Here is a 16466-nt window from a genome sequence, read left to right as displayed (position 1 = left end):
GGCTTCTGAGAAAGGGCTTTTGTGGTCAGCTTCGAGAACAGCTTTTTTTTTTTTTTTTTTTCTTACCATTGCAGGTCCGTAAGGTCAGTGGCACACCCGGGCCCAAGAAAGGGAACTTGCCATGAGTTTGGTGGCAGTGTGGTTGCTCAGGGTTGTCTCTCCCTAGCCCCACCCCTGCCCAGGCACATGCTCATTCCAACTGTGCTTAGATTCCAGGACTCCAGCCAGAGAAGAAAACCAGAGGGTGGCAGAGGCAGCCTTTCTCTTCCACAGCAGTGGGCGCTACAGCACTCCACCGTCCACACTCTAGCTGCCACCCCAACAGCCCACCACAGTGCAAAGATAAGGGCTAGTGCTTGTACTCTAGCTAGGAAATCAGCATGTTATGACAGAAACAGATTTTTAAGATTACCTAGTCTCAACCTCTTAGTGTATAGATAAGGAAACAGATCCAGAGAATAAAAAGGAACTTACGTGCCCCACATCACATGACAAGGCCCAGGAATCCAGGTCACTGGGTTTCCAGGATACTTTCTCACTGTTTTCCTTTTTGTCTGCTTCCCTCAGCACTGCTTGTAGCAATTTGTTTTTCTCCTGCATCCCTGAGGCCCTTCCTGCCAGGATCCAGACTTTCCACAGGAGAAGCTTATCAGTTTCAACCTCCAGGGCTCTATGTAGTGCCTTTCCAAGGAAAAGCAAAGCAAGTACAATATGCATCTGGAGGGACCCATCTATTTTCTTAAATGATATTTTGTTATGTTTTTGGTGAAGGTTTACACCAGGGCTTTGAACTGGTTCTGCCCAGTTCAGTCATGACCAAGGAAGCATCAACAAAACAGACCCAAATTTTTAAAGTTATGGTAAATTGGAAAGATAACCAGAATGAGAAAACTTAACAAATCAAAGCCCTGCTAGAAAACTTAATCTCCCCCTTAGAGAACAAAGGCAGCATATGAGTTGCATAGCAACCAAATCGCTTGCCCTCAGATTTTGAACAGTCAGAAGCAGTGCTACCCCATTCAAAGATGGCAGCACCCCACTCAAAGATGGCAGCCAACCTCACCACTTTAAATGTCTGTTGCTCTCCTTTAGTCCTGCCAATAATCCAGTCTCATGCATCAGGCTCCAGAAAGTGCTCACTACGCCTTCTGAGTCTCCCATTTGTAGGCTTCGACCCATAATTTTTCCTGTTCCAGGTACTGTGCCAAATCTGCCAAATTGTAAAACTTTGGGTCTGTTCCTGTTTCCCTTTGTTGGCCATGACTGAACGGGGCAGAGCTGGTTCAAAGGCCTGGTTTACACAGCAGTTTAGTTTCCCATTCAACAATTTCTGTACAAATTGTTCAGTAACATTGGTTACATTGTTCACAATGTTTGAATATTCTCATTATTTCCATTCTGGTTTTCCCATTTCCATTAATGTCGTTTCCGTGTCCCACTCTTATTTTTGTTTTAAAACAATTGCTTACCATTTGGTCTCGTATAAGTGACGTTTTAAAGGACCACAGTACTCACAGGTGATATTCCTTATTTCGTGAGCCAGTTTGTTATTTAGCTAAAAGGTGACCTCGGGCTTGTTTTGGTTCAAGGTTTAAAGAGTATTTCAGGGCAGTAGTTTTAGGGAGTCCTCTTGTCCCAAATGGTCCAGTAAGTCAGGATTTTTTAAGAATTTTAGGTTCTGTTCTGCATTTTTCTCCCATTCTATCAGGATTCATATTTTGTAGCCCTGATCAGAATGGTTGGTAGTGGTAGCTGGGCACCATCTACTTCTGGTCTCAGAGTAGATGAGGCCTTGGTTCATATAGATTATTAGTCCTAGGAAGGAACCCTGATGGCACAGTGGTTAAGCACTTGGCTGCTAACCTAAAGGTCAGTGGTCCGAACCAACCAGCTGCTCCATGGGAGAAAGATGTGGCAGTCTGCTTCCGTAAAGACTACAGCCTAGGAAACCCTATGGGGTAGTTCTGTTCTGTCCTTTAGGGTCGCTATGAGTCAGAATCGACTTGCCAGCAATGGGTTTTGGTGTGTGTTTTTTGGTGATAACATATAAAGAGGGAGGGACGGAGATGCATAGGGGCAGAGTGTATGTATACCATTGTAACTAAGCTGGTATTTTTCAGACTAGTTTGTTATAAATTTAAGGTGTTAATTGTAACCTCCAAGGTAACCAATATCAAAATAACTAAAAAATACGCAGAAACGGTGAGGAGCAAAAAAAGTCCACCCAAATACAAGAAAATACAAAAAAGAGTAATGGGGTTAAGAACAAAAAACATGAGACATACAGAAAACAAATAGCTAAATGGCAGAAGTAAATCCTTATCGGTAATTTAATGTAAGTAGATTAAAAGGCAGAGATTGGTAGATTGGAGGGGAGGGGGGAAGATCCATCCACATGCTGTCTATAAGAGACTCAATTTAGATACCAAAAAACCAAACCAAACTCATTGCCATCAAGTCAAATCTGACTCATAGTGACCCTGTAGGACAGAGTAGAACTGCCCCATAGGGTTTCCAAGGAACGACTGGTGGACTTGAACTGCCAACACTTTGCTTAGCAGCTGAACTCTTAACCACTGCGCAACCAGGGCCCCATACAAAGACACAAAAAGGTTGAAAGAGGATGGAAAAAGATGGTCCATATAAATAGTAACCAAAAGAGAGCTGGGGTGGTGTCATGGATTGAGTTGTGTCCCCAAAAAAATGTGTGTATCAACTTGGCTTGGCCATGATTCCCAGTATTGTGTGGTTGTCTTCCATTTTGTGACTGTAATTTTATGTTGAGAGGATGAGGGAGGGACTGTAATACCACCCTTACTCAGGTCACCTCCCTGATCCAGTGTAAAGGGAGTTTCCCTGGGGTGTGGCCTGCATCACCTTTTCTCTCTCAAGAGATGAAGGAGAAGCAAGCAGAGAATTAGAGACCTCATACCACCAGGAAAGCAGCACTAGGAGTGGAGCGTGTCATTTGTACCTGGAGTCCCTGTGCCTGGGAAACTCCTCGAGCAGGGGAAGATTGAGGACAAGGACCTTTGTCCAGAGCTGACAGGGAGAGGGCCTTCCCCTGGGGCTGGCGCCCTGAATTCAGACTTCTGGCCTGCTGGTCTGTGAGAGAATGAACTCTTTGTTGAAGCCATCCACTTGTGGTATTTCTGTTACAGCAGCACTAGATGACTAAGACAGGTGGCTATATTACTATCAGACAAAATAGGCTTTAAATTCAAAAGGTTACAAGAAACAAAGAAGGACATTATATATTTATAAAAGTTGCCATACAGCAAGAAGATGTAACAATTATAAGCATATATGCACCTAATAACAGAGCTCCAAAATACATGAAGCAAAAATTTGACAGAATTGAAGGGAGAAATAGATAGTTCTGCACTAATAGTGGGAGGCTTCAATATCCCATGTTCAATAATGGATAAAACATCTAAACATAAGACCAGTAAAGAAACATGGGACTTGAACAACACTGGCATCACTGACATATATAGAATACTCCACCCAACAATAACAGAAAACACATTCTTCTCAACTGCATTTTGAACATTTCCTAGAATAGACTATATGTTAGACCTCAAAACAAGTTTTAATAAATTTAAGAAGATTGAAATCATACAAAGTATCTTTCCAATCACTATCAAATGAAACCAGAAATCAATAACAAAGGAAAACTAAAAAAGTCACAAATATGTGGGAATTAAACAACACACTCAAAACAATCAATGGATCAAAGAACAAATCAAAATGGAAATCACAAAATATCTTGAGATGTATGAAAATGAAAACACACCAAAATTGATGGGATGCAGTGAAAGCAGTAGCAGAAGGAAGGAAATAATAAAGGTCACAGAGAAAATAAATGAAATGGAGAATAGAAAAGCAATAGAGAAAATTAATAAGACCAAAAGTTGGTTTTTTGAAAAGATCAAAAAAATTGATAAACCTTTAGCTAGAGTAAAAAAAGATTCAAATAAAAAATGAAAATGGAGACATCACTACCGATTTTATAGAAACAAAAAAGAATACCATGAACAATTGTACATCAACAAATTGTACAACTTAGATGAAATGGACAAATTTCTAGAAATAAACTACCAGGCTAACTCAAGAAGAAATAGAAAACCTGAACAGACCTAGAACAAGTGAAGATATTGAAAAAGTAATTAAAAAAAAAAAAAATTTCCCAATGAAGAAAAGCCCAGGACCAGATGGTTTCATCGATGAATTCTACCAAATATTTAAAGAGGCACTAATACCAATCCTTCTCAAACTCTTCCAAAATAAGAGGAAGGAGCACATCCCTACTCATTTTATGAAGCTAGCATTAATTTAATATCAAAGTCAGAAAAAGGCATGACAAGAAAAGAAAACTACATGCCAATATTCACAATAAAATATCAAATTGAACTTAGCAGCATAGAGGGATTTATCCCAGGAATGCAGTGTAAATACACCACATTAATAGAGCGAAAGGAAAAAAAAACACATGATCATCTCAAGGCAGAAAATTCATTTGACAAAAAATCCAACACCCTTTCATGATAAAAACACTCAGTAAACTAGGACTAGAAGGAAACTTCCTCAAATGATAAAGGCAGTGTATGAAAAACTCACAGCTAACATCAGACTCAATGGTGAAAGACTGAAAATTTTCCCAGTAAGATCAGGAATAAGACAAGGATGCAAGGATGCCCATTTTCACAGCTTCTGTTCAACAGTACTGGAAATAGTAGCCCAAACAGAAAAGAAGGAAGGAAGGAAGGAAAGGGCATCCAAGCTGGAAAGAAAGAAGTAAAATTATCTCTATTTGCAGATGACATGATCTTATATATGGAAAACCTTAACAAATCCAAAAGATAATAATAAATAGCTGTTAGAGCTAATAACTCAGTAAAGTTGCAGGGTACAAAGTCAACACAAAAATCATTGTATTTCTATACACTAAGAATAACTAAATCAAAAAGGAAATTAAGAGAAACAATTCCATTTACACCCAGAAGAATAAAATACTTAGGAATAAATTTAACCAAGGAGGCGAGTGACTTGTACACTGGAAACTAAAACTTTGCTGAAAGAAATGAAAGAAAAGCTAAATAAATGGAAAAACATCCCATGTTCCTGGATTGGAAGACTTAATATTATTGAGATGTTAATACTACACAAAGCAATCTACTGATTCTATGCAATTGTATCGAAATTCCAAAGGTCTTTTTTTTTTTTAAGAAATGGAAAAGTTGATGCTCAAATTCCTATGAAATTGCAAGGGTCTCCAAATAGCCAAAACAAATCGTGAGTAAGAACAAAGTTGGAGGACTCACACTGATTTCAAAACTTATCACAGAGCTTTAGTAATCAAAACAGTGTGGTATTGATGTTAAAAGAACGAACAAATCTGTCTTGGAAGAGGTACAACCAGAATGCTCCCTAGAAGCAAGGATGGTGAGACTGCATTTCACATACTTTGGACAAGTTATCAGGAGGGCCCAGTCCCTGGAGAAGGACATCATGTTGGGTAAAGTAGAGGGTCAGCGAAAAAGAGAAAGACTCTTAACAAGATGGGTTGACATAGTGGCTGCAACAATGGACTCAAGCATAACAAAGATTATGAGAATGGACAGGACCGGGCAGTGTTTTGTTCTGTTGTACATAGGGTTGCTATGACTCGGAACCAACTCGGTGGCACCTAACAAAAACAACAATAGCATTGGCCTAAGGATAGATGAATAGACCAATGGAATATAATAAAGGTCCAGAAATAAATCCATTGCTGATGTCAGATCTTGGCTGAAAGCAGGGAGTACCAGAAAGGTGTTTACCTGTGTTTGGTTGACTATGCAAAGGCATTTGACTGTGTGGATCATAACAAATTATGGATAACATTGCAAAGAATGGGAATTCCAGAACACTTAATTGTGCTCTCAAGGAACCTGTACATAGATCAAGAGGCATTGGTTGGAACAGAACAGGTGGATACTGCATGGTTTTAAAGTTAGGGAAGGTCTGCGTCAGGGTTGTGTCCTTTCACCATACCTATCCAATCTGTATGCGGAACAAATAATCCGAGAAGCTAGACTGTATGAAGAAGAATGAGGCATCAGGGTTGGAAGACGACTCATTAACAGCCTGTGTTACGCAGATGATACTACCTTGTTTGCTGAAAGTGAAGAGGACCTGAAGCACTTACTGATGAAGACCAAAGACCACAGCCTTCAGTAGGGATTATACCTCAACATAAAACAAAAAACTTCACAACTGGGCCAATAAGCAGCATCATGGAAAACGAAGAAGAGATTGAAGTGGTGAGAGATTTCATTTTACTTGGATCCACAATCAACACTCATGGAGGCAGCAATCAAGAAATCAAAAGACGCGTTGCATTGGGCAAATCTGCTGCAAAAGACCTATTTCAAGTGTTGAAACGTAAAGATGTCACCCTGAAGACTAAGGTGCGCCTGACCCAAGCCATGGTGTTCTCAATCACCTCATATGCATGCAAAAGCTGGACAATGAATAAGACTAAAGAATTGACGCCTTTGAATTGTGGTGTTGGTGAAGAATATTGAATATACCATGGACTGCCAAAAGAATGAACAAATCTGTCTTGGAAGAAGTACAACCAGAATGCTCCTTAGAAGCAAGGGTGGCGAGACTACAACTCACATACTTTGAACATGTTATTAGGAGGGATCAGTTCCTGGAGGAAGGACATCATGCTTGGTAAAGTAGAGGGTCAGTGAAAAACAGGAAGACCCTCAATCCACTGTGTTGATTGACACGGTGGCTACAACAGTGGGCTCAAGCATAACAAGGATTGTGAGGATGGTGCAGGACCAGGCAGTGTTTTGTTCTGTTGTGCATAGGATCGCTATGACTCAGAATCGACTCGAAGGCACCTAACAACAACAACCTGACCAACTGATTTTCCGCAAGGGTGCCATGTCCATTCAATGGGGAAAGAATAACCTCTTCAACAAATGGTGATGGGACAACTGGATTTCCATATGAAGAATGAAGTTGGATGCATACCTCACACCATGTATGAAAATCAACCCAAAGTAGATCAATGACCTGAATATGATAGCTAAACCATAAAACTTTTAGAAGAAAACACAGGGGTAAATCTTCATGACCTTGGATTTGGCAACAAAAGAAAAAATAGATAAATTGGGCTTTGTTAAAATTAAAAACATTTATGCAGCAAATTATATCATCAAGAAAGTGAAAAGATAACTTACAGAGAAAATATTTGCATATCATACCCCTGATAAGGGCTTAATGTCCAGAATATATAAAAAAAACTCTTACAGCTTGACAACTCCATTAAAAAATGGGCAAAGGACTTGAATAGACATTTCTCCACAGAAGATACACAAATGGCACATGAAAAGATGTTCAACATTAGGGAAATGCAGATGAAAATCACAGTGAGGTACCACTTCACATCTATAGGATGGCTATCATATAATAGTAAGTGTTGGGGACGATGTGGAGAAATTGGAGCCCTCATGCATTGATGGTGGGGATGTAAAATGGTGCATCTGCTGTGGAAAAGTTTGGGGGTTCCTCAAAAAGTTAAAAATACATTTACCCTATGATCCAACAGTTCAATTCCTAGGTATATACCCAAAAGATTTGAAAGCAAGGACTCAAAAAGAGCCCTGTACACCAATGTTCACTGCAGCATTATTCACAATAGCCTAAAGGTAGAAACAACCCAGATATCCATTAACAGGTAAATGGATAGACAAAATGTGGTACATACATACAGTGGAGTATTAAGCAGCTATAAAAAGGAATGAAGTTTTAATACATGCTACAACATGGATAAACTTTAAAGACTTATGCTGAGTGAAATAAGACACACAAAAGAATTCTTTATATAAATAGAATATTGTATGATTTTAAATTTTTTATATAAGTGGAATATTGCATGATTCCACTTATATGAGGCAGTTAAATGAATGAGGTATATGAGGTACTTAGAATAGGCAAATTCATACAGACAGAAAGTAGAATAGAGGTTACAAGAGGCTAGGGGGAGGATGTAATGGAGAATTATTGTTTAATGGGCACAAGTTTCTGGTTGGGATGATGTAAAAGATCTGGAAATATTAGTGGTGGTTTATTGCATTGTGAATGTACTTAATGCTACTGAATTGTACACTCAAAAATGGTAAATTTTGTGTTATGTATATTTTACCACAACTTTTTTTTGTTAAATGCAACATGGGTCACAGGTTTGGATCCAGGAACAGAAAAAAGGCATTCATGGAAAAGCATGTGAAATCTGAATAAAATCTGGAACTTAGTTATAAAAATAAGAGTAAAATAGAGTGAATCCACACAGTTTTGCAGTGTTCTGTGACTTCTCCTGAGCAGGACTAGGACTAAGGTGAGGCGAATGAGGCCCTGGAGCACAGAATTATGGGGGTACTCACTCTCAGGGTCGTGTGGGTGCGCACCCTGCACTTGCATGCCCGCCCCGCACTCACATGACCCTGATGGTGAGTGCTTCCTTAAATGTTGCACTCTAAGCTCCTCACTCACTTCACCCTAGCTCAGGCCCTGCTCCTAACACCTGGACACTGGGGCCCAGGATCATAGAGAGCATTTGGGTTAAGATCTCCAGGACAGAGCATTTCTGCGCTGTCATGCCACCCTCTGAATCTGACTGCAGAGCCTGGAAAGCTGTGCTCTGGGGAAGTTGGGGTAGATATCTTGACCTACACAGAGACACCCTCAGCAGTCACAGCTGCCTGTTGCTGGGAACAGAACAGCAGCCCAGATTTGATTATGGGGCTCAGGCAGGACCAGCTGGCACCTGTGAACAGGTAGTCACAAACCAAACCAGAAAAAAACAAACTTGTTGCCGTCTAGTTGACTTCAACTCATAGCGACCCTGTTGTTGGTGGTGAGGTCGAGTTGGTTTTGACTCAAAGCAACCCTATGTACAGCAGAATCAAACACTGCCCAGTTCTGAGCCATTCTCACAGTCATTATGCTTGAGCCCATTGTTGCAACCACTGTGTCAGTCCACCTTGTCCAAAGTCTTCCTCTTTTTCGCTGACACTCTACTAGGCATGATGTCCTTCTCCAGGTACTGGTCCCTCCTGATAACATGTCAAAAGTGAAACAAAGTCTCTCCATTCTCAATTCTAAGGAGCATTCTGGCTGTACGTCTTCCAAGATAGATTTGTTTGTTTTTCTGGCAGTCCGTGGTATATTCAATATTCTTTCACCAACACCATAATTCAAAGGTATCAATTCTTCTTCGGTCTTCCTTATTCATTGTCCAGCTTTTGCATACACATGAGGCAATTGAAAATTACATGGCTTGGTTCAGGTGCACCTCAGTCCTCAAAGTGATATCTTTGCTTTTTAACACTTTAAAGAGGTTTTTTGCAGCAGGCTTGCCCAATGCAATACATCATTTGATTTGACTGCTGCTTCCGTGGGTGTTGATTGTGGATTCAGGTACCAAGGACTGAATAAACTACCAATGAAATAGATACTTCCCCCACTATGTAGATGTGGAAATGAAGCACAAAGAGGTTAAGTGTGATGGTTAAGGTTGTGTGTCATCTTGTCTGGGCCATGATTCTCAGTGGTTTGGCTGTTAAGATGCAGTTCAGCAGCTATGTAATGATGTAATCACCTGCATAATGAGACCTGATATAATGTAATCACCTCCATGATGAAATCTGCTATGAGCAGCCAATCAGTTGAGAGGGAGTTTCCTTGGTGGTGTGGCCTGCATCCAATATATGCGGACTTTCATGGGCTTTTGCTCACTGTGTATCCTGCATCTGGCTCCTGTTTATCTGACCTCCAGTTCTTGGGACTTGAGATAACAGCTTACCTGCCGATCTTGGAATTCATCAGTCTTAACAGCTTGTGAGCCAGTGGCCTGCCAGCTTACCTGCCCATCTTGGGTTCATCGGCCCAAGAAGCTATTTGAGTCAGGAGAAGCCTCCAGCCTGACCCATGGACTTGGGACTCTCCAGATTCTACAACCATGTGAGCCATTTTCTTGATATAAATCTCTCTCTATATATATGTGTGTGTTTGTGTATACACACACATACATGCTTCACTGGTTTTGCTTCTCTAGAGAGCCCAGCCTAAGACATTTGGTACCGAGAATGGTTCTAAAGAGACAAAATGGTAGGATGAATTTTCTAAATTGGTTCTCAAGTCTGGCTAGCCTTAAAGATGTTGATGACTCTGCTTCCAGTGAAGAGGGCACTGCTAATCCATGGTGTGAGGTGGCAATAGAAATATGCAAAATGTCATCACCAACAGATCAGGTATTGGTGAGAGGTGAGGCTCTGGGTGATCGCATGTTTGATACCTTTCTACAATTTTGTCATAATGAGAATTATAAGGAAGCTGGCTGGTTGGTCCAACTTAAGCTAGACAAAGTGCTGAAAGAAAGAGATGAGCTCAGGGCTTCAGAGTCACAGCTCAAGCGCCACATAAATGACCTCAAAGTTTCCACTTGTGCCTTGAAAGAAAGCCTTATTTTTATAGTAACAGAACTGATATTGCCAAAAACCAAACCCAGAGTCTTATCATAAGAGTGGCTGAATTACAATGCCAATTGAATTCCCAACCTTGAATCATATCTGAAGTTAAAGTGAGGACATTGATTGGGAAGAAACTTGGGATGGGAACATATGAGCAGATAATCAGAAAGCTCGAGACACTGAGCCCCTAAATTCCATTGAATCACTCCAGCCAACAGAACCAGCCCTCTCACCCCCATCTGAAGAGATTACTCCATCTTTGTCTGCTAAGCCGCCCTCCCCAGTAAAACCATTAGCTCCTCCACCCCATCAGATGAGATTAACCCAATTGTGTCTGAAGAGCCTTTGTCTGAGTCATTCCTTGGGGAGGCATCTGAGTCATTACCTGGGGCATAGCCTAAAGAAGATGCCTTACAAGACATTGCTGAATGTTCTCAAAACACATCCCCACCACCCATTTTTGCGTGTAGACCTATAACTAGACTTAAGTCCCAGCGAGCCCCAAAAAGTGAAGTACAAAGGAGGAGGTATGCTACACTCCAAAAGAACTTCTTCACCTTTCTAATATGTATGAACAGAAACCAGGGGAATATGTGTGGGAATGGCTATTAAGGGTGTGGGATAATGGTGCAAGGAACATAAAGTTGAATTACTCTGAGTTTATCGATATGGGCCCACTAAGCACAGATCTTTTGTTCAGTGTTTCAGCTTGAGAGGTTAGGAAGGGATCTCATAGTTTATTTGGTTGGTTTCGTAAAGCATGGATTATGCAATGATCCACACTAAATCAAGTTAAGTACCAGACTTGCCTTGGTATACTGTAAAAGAAGGCATCTAAAGGCTTAGGGAAATTGGCATGTTAGAGTGGATTTATCAAGTTTGACCCACAGACCCACATATGGAGTGGCCAGAGGACACACCTTTTACCACACAGTGAGGAACAAATTTGTGAAAGGAGCCACAGCATTCTTGAAGACTGCTGTGATTGCTATTTTATGTAAGTCAGATATGACAGTGGGAACTGCCCTAATTAAGACACCTAACTACAATGGGGACAGTTCTACTCTGTTCTGTAGGGTTGCTATGAGTCAGAATCCACTGGACAGCAGTGGGTTTTAACTACAATGGTGGCGCAATGGTTAGGAGCTGGGCTGTTAACCAAAAGGTCTGCAGTTCAAATCCACCAGCTGCTCCTTAAAAACCCTATGGTACAGTTCTACTCTGTCCTATAGGGTCACTATGAATTGGAAACAACTCACTGGCCTATAACAACAACAGCAACATAACAACTACAATGGGGCTGATTGGATCTCATGGTGGTAGAGGCCAGGTGTCAGCACTTAATTGACAGAGACAAAGTGAGCATGGTTACTGTAATAGACAGCAGAATCAAAGCAGTAGTCTGACTCGTATGGACTTTTTTGCGTTGGCTACTTAGTCATGGTGTCCCTAGGAGTGAAAATAGACCAGAAATCTACCAAATATTGATCTATACAGCAGAAGAATTTTAGGTCAAGTGAGTGACAGTCTAACTCGAATTGCTAGAACAGTCACAGCCCCTTAGTCAAATCCCAGACTTGAGCCAGTTTATAGACCCACAACTCTTGAGGAAGGACCCCACTACACTGCCAAAAATTTATACTGTTAATCATTCTCCCAACCTTCCCCAAAGGGATCTACAGCCTTTTATTTTACAAGAGTGACTCTTCACTGGGGAAAAGGAAATAATCAGAATTTTAGGAGATTTTAGGCTACTGGCTCTGAACTGACACTAATTCTGGGAAACCCAAAATGTTGCCATGTCTCACCAATCAGAATGGGGGTGTATGGAGGTGAGGTTATTAATGGAATATTATCTCAGATTCTGCTCACAGTGGGTCCAGGGGGTTCCTGAACTCATCCTGTAGTGATTTCCCCAGTTCCAAAATGCATAATAGGAATAGATACACTCAGCAATAGGCAGACCCCCACATTGGGCCCCTGACAAATGGACTAAAGGCTATTATGGTAGGAAAAGCCAAGTAGAAGCCGTTATAATTTCCTCTGCCTAGGAAGATAGTAAATCAAAAGCAACACTGTATTCCTGAAGGGATTGCAGAGATTAGTGCCACCATCAAGGACTTGAAGGATGCAGGCAAAGTCATTCCCACCACATACCAATTCAACTTGCCTATTTGGCCTGTGCAAAGAACAGATGGATCTTGGAGAATGACAGTGGATTATTGAAAACTTAACCAGGTGGTAACTCTAATTACAACTGTTCTTCCAGATGTGGTTTCATTGCTTGAGCAATTTAATAAATGTCCTGGTACCTGGTGTGCAGCTATTGATCTGGCTAATGCCTTTCTCTCCATACTTGTTTTGAAGGACCACCAGAAGCTGTTTGCCTTCAGCTGGCAAGGCCAGCAATACACCTTCACTGTCCTATCTGAGAGGTATATCAACGCTCTGGCCCTATGTTATAATTTAACCCGCAGGGACCTGGATCGTCTTTTCCACAAGACATCACACTGGTCTATTACACTGAACATTATGCTGACTGAACCTAGTAAGAAAAAAGTATCGTTGACTCTCGACTTATCGGTAATACATTTGTGTGCTAGAGGGTGGGAATATAATCCAACAAAAATTCAGTCACCTTCCACCTCAGTGAAATTTCCAGGGGCCCAGCAGTGTGGGGCATGTTGAGATATTCCTTCTAAAATGAAGGGTAAGTTATCGCATCTGGCCCCTCCCACAACTAAAAAGGAGGCACAACACCTCATGGGCCTCTTTGGATTTTGGAGGCAACTTTTTCCTCATTTGGGTGTGTTACTCTGGCCTATTTATCAAGTGAGTAGAAAAGCTGCTAGTTTTGAGTGGGGCCCAGACCAAGAGAAGGCTTTGCAACTGGTTCAGGCTGCTGTGAAAAGGAGGGTTTTAACAATCAAATGGATAGTATGATGTGTTCTGTGGAAATCAGTCATCCGCTTTCCCCAGCCACTTCAGTCATTGTCCAATGGGCTCATGAACAAAGTGGAGATGGTGGCAGGGATTGAGGTTATGCATGGGCTCCACAACATGGACTTCCACTCACTAAGGCCAACTTGGCCACAGTCACTGCTGAGGGCCCAATCGGGCAGCAGCAGAGACCAACGCTGAATCCCCGATATGGCACCATTACTCAGGGTGATCAACCAGCAACCTGGTGGCAGATTGATTACATTGGACCGCTTCCATCATGGAAAGGGTGGCGTTTTCCTACTGGAATAGAAACTTACTCTGGATACAGATTTGCTTTCCCTGCATGCGATGCTTCTGCCAAAACTACCATCCATGGACTTACAGAATGCTTTATCCACCATCATGGTATCCCACACAGATCAAGGGACTTATTTCACAGCAAATGAAATGTGGCAATAGGCCCATGCTCATGGAAATCACTGGTCTTACCATGTTGTCTATCATCCTGAAGCAGCTGGCTTAATGGAACAATGGAATGGCCTTCTAAAGATACAATTATGGCACTAGCTAGGTGGTAATACCTTACAGGGTTGGGGCAATGTTCTCCAGGAGGCTTTACGTGCTCTAAACCAGTGTCCAATATGTGGTGCTATTTCTCCATATCCAGGATTCATTGGTCTAGGAATCAAGGGGTGGAAATGGGAGTGGCACTACTCACTATTACCCCTAGTGACCCACTCACAAAATTTTTGCTTCCTGTCCCCATGACTTTATGCTCTGAGTGTCTATAGGTCTTAGTCCCAAAGGGAGTTACTGTATTGATCCTGGTTACCAAGAGGAAACTGGATTGATACTACATAATTCAGGTAAAGAAGAGTATATCTGGAATACAGGAGATCCCTTAAACATCTCTTAGTACTACCAGGCCCTGTGATTAAAGTCAGTGGAAAACTATAGCAACTCAATTCCAACATGACAACTACTGACCCAGACCCTTTAGGAATGAAATTTTGGGTCACCACACCTGGCAAAGAATCACAACCAGCTGAGGTGCTTGCTAATGGTAAAGGAATACGCAATGGGTGGTGGAAGAAGGTAGTTCTAAATACCAGCTACGATCACATAACCAGTTGCAGAAGTGAGGGCTGTAATTATTATATTTCTCCCTTGTATGTGTACATCAAATATTTTTGTTTTCTTCCTCAAAAATATGGAAACAGGGCTGGTGCATGTTCAGTTGTATGCATGTTAGTTGTATCATATTAGGAGGAAGTATACTTTATAATTGTCTTCATTTAGAGATTGTGTATGGTTTAGGGAGATGTATATGGGTGCCAAGTTTACAAGGAGTGGACTGACATGGTTAAGGTTGTGTGTCAACTTGTCTGAGCCATGATTCTCAGTGCTTTGGCAGTGAAGATGTAGTTTGGCAGCTATGTAATGATTTAATCACCTCCAAAAAAAAAAATTTTTTTTTTTTTAATAATGAGATCTGATATAATCACCTCCATGATGAGAACTGCTATGAGCAGCCAGTCAGTTGAAAGGGAATTTCATTGGGAGTATGGCCTGCATCCTGTATATGTGGACTTTCTGGCAAAGCTCATAGGCTTTTGCTGGCTGTGTATCCTGCATCTGGCTCCTGTTCATCTGACCTTCAGTTCTTGGGACTTGAGATAACAGCTTACCTGCTGATATTGGGATTCATCAACCTCCACAGCCTGTAAGCCTGCAGCTTGCCAGCTTACTTGCCAATCTTGGGTTCGTCAGCCCTGGCAGCTATGTGAATCAGAAGAAGCCTCTAGCCTGACTCATGGACTTGGGACTTTCCAGCCTCTACAACCACGTGAGCCATTTCCTTGATATCTCTCTCTCTCTTTCTAGATACACACACACACACACACACACACACACACACACACACACACACGCTTCACTGGTTCTGCGTCTCTAGAGAACCCAGCCTAAGACAGGTGCAATGCCCTTGGTGACAACATGGGGGCCCTACAAAGCTGAAAAAGACCTAGCTGGCCAAGCAAGAGGGGAGGTTAGTTCTCTTTTCAGAAGGTCACCAAGTTTTCAGGAGAGAGGAGCCCCTGTAGGGTGTGAGGCACACTGGAAAAGTGAGAGAGACTATTACAGAATAATTCGGTGTTGACTCAAACATGTCCAAACCAAAAAACCAAACCTATTGCCATCAAGTCGATTCTGACTTACAGCAACCCTATAGAACAGAGTAGAACTGCCCCATAGGGTTTTCTTGGATATAATCTTCATGGCAACAGATCGCAAGGCCTGTCATCCATGGCACTATTAGGTGGGTTCAAACCACCACCCTTTTGGTTAGCAGTTGAGCATAAACCGTTTATGCTACCCATTCACCTTTAGGTAAGATCAACTTTGACAGCATCTCCTCACCAGGAAGAGAATCAGCTCCCAGGACAGGGGGCTCTGGTTGTCACTATGAGTGGAATGCTTTCACTGGCCCCTCCTCCTGGAACAGTTAGGAGTCATTAGCACAAGAACTGCACTCGTTTTATGGAAGCCACATCTTACAGTTTTATCTTTGTAGCCTCCAATTATGCTCTCTGCCACTAACAAGCCACCTTAGTGGCTCCCTCCTCTCCCCCAGGCCTCACCCTTGGGCCTCCCTCCCATCCACCAAGCCAGACACTGGCTTTTTTTCACCAGATCCACGAGAGGCTGCCTGACTTGGGGTTTAGATGGGAGGGAGTCATTGGGCCTCAGGGGGCCTGGAGCATCTTTCCCACAGGGAAAGGCACCCCAGACTGTGGCCAGCCCATGGCTCAGATCCTCGCTTGCTACACTCTCCAGCAGATGACTACTGTGACTATAGTCACAGGCTGAATTTTGTTAAACAGAATTTAAAAAAATATTTTTATTACGAACTGTATCACACAAAGAAGTGCCCAAAGTAAGTGCCCAGCTTTACACGTTATTAGCAAGCAAACACTTGCTTACCGACTCATC

This window comes from Elephas maximus, chromosome 6, assembly GCF_024166365.1.
Source record: "Elephas maximus indicus isolate mEleMax1 chromosome 6, mEleMax1 primary haplotype, whole genome shotgun sequence".
Taxonomy (NCBI): domain Eukaryota; kingdom Metazoa; phylum Chordata; class Mammalia; order Proboscidea; family Elephantidae; genus Elephas; species Elephas maximus.
Note: the sequence above shows the minus strand (reverse complement) of the source record.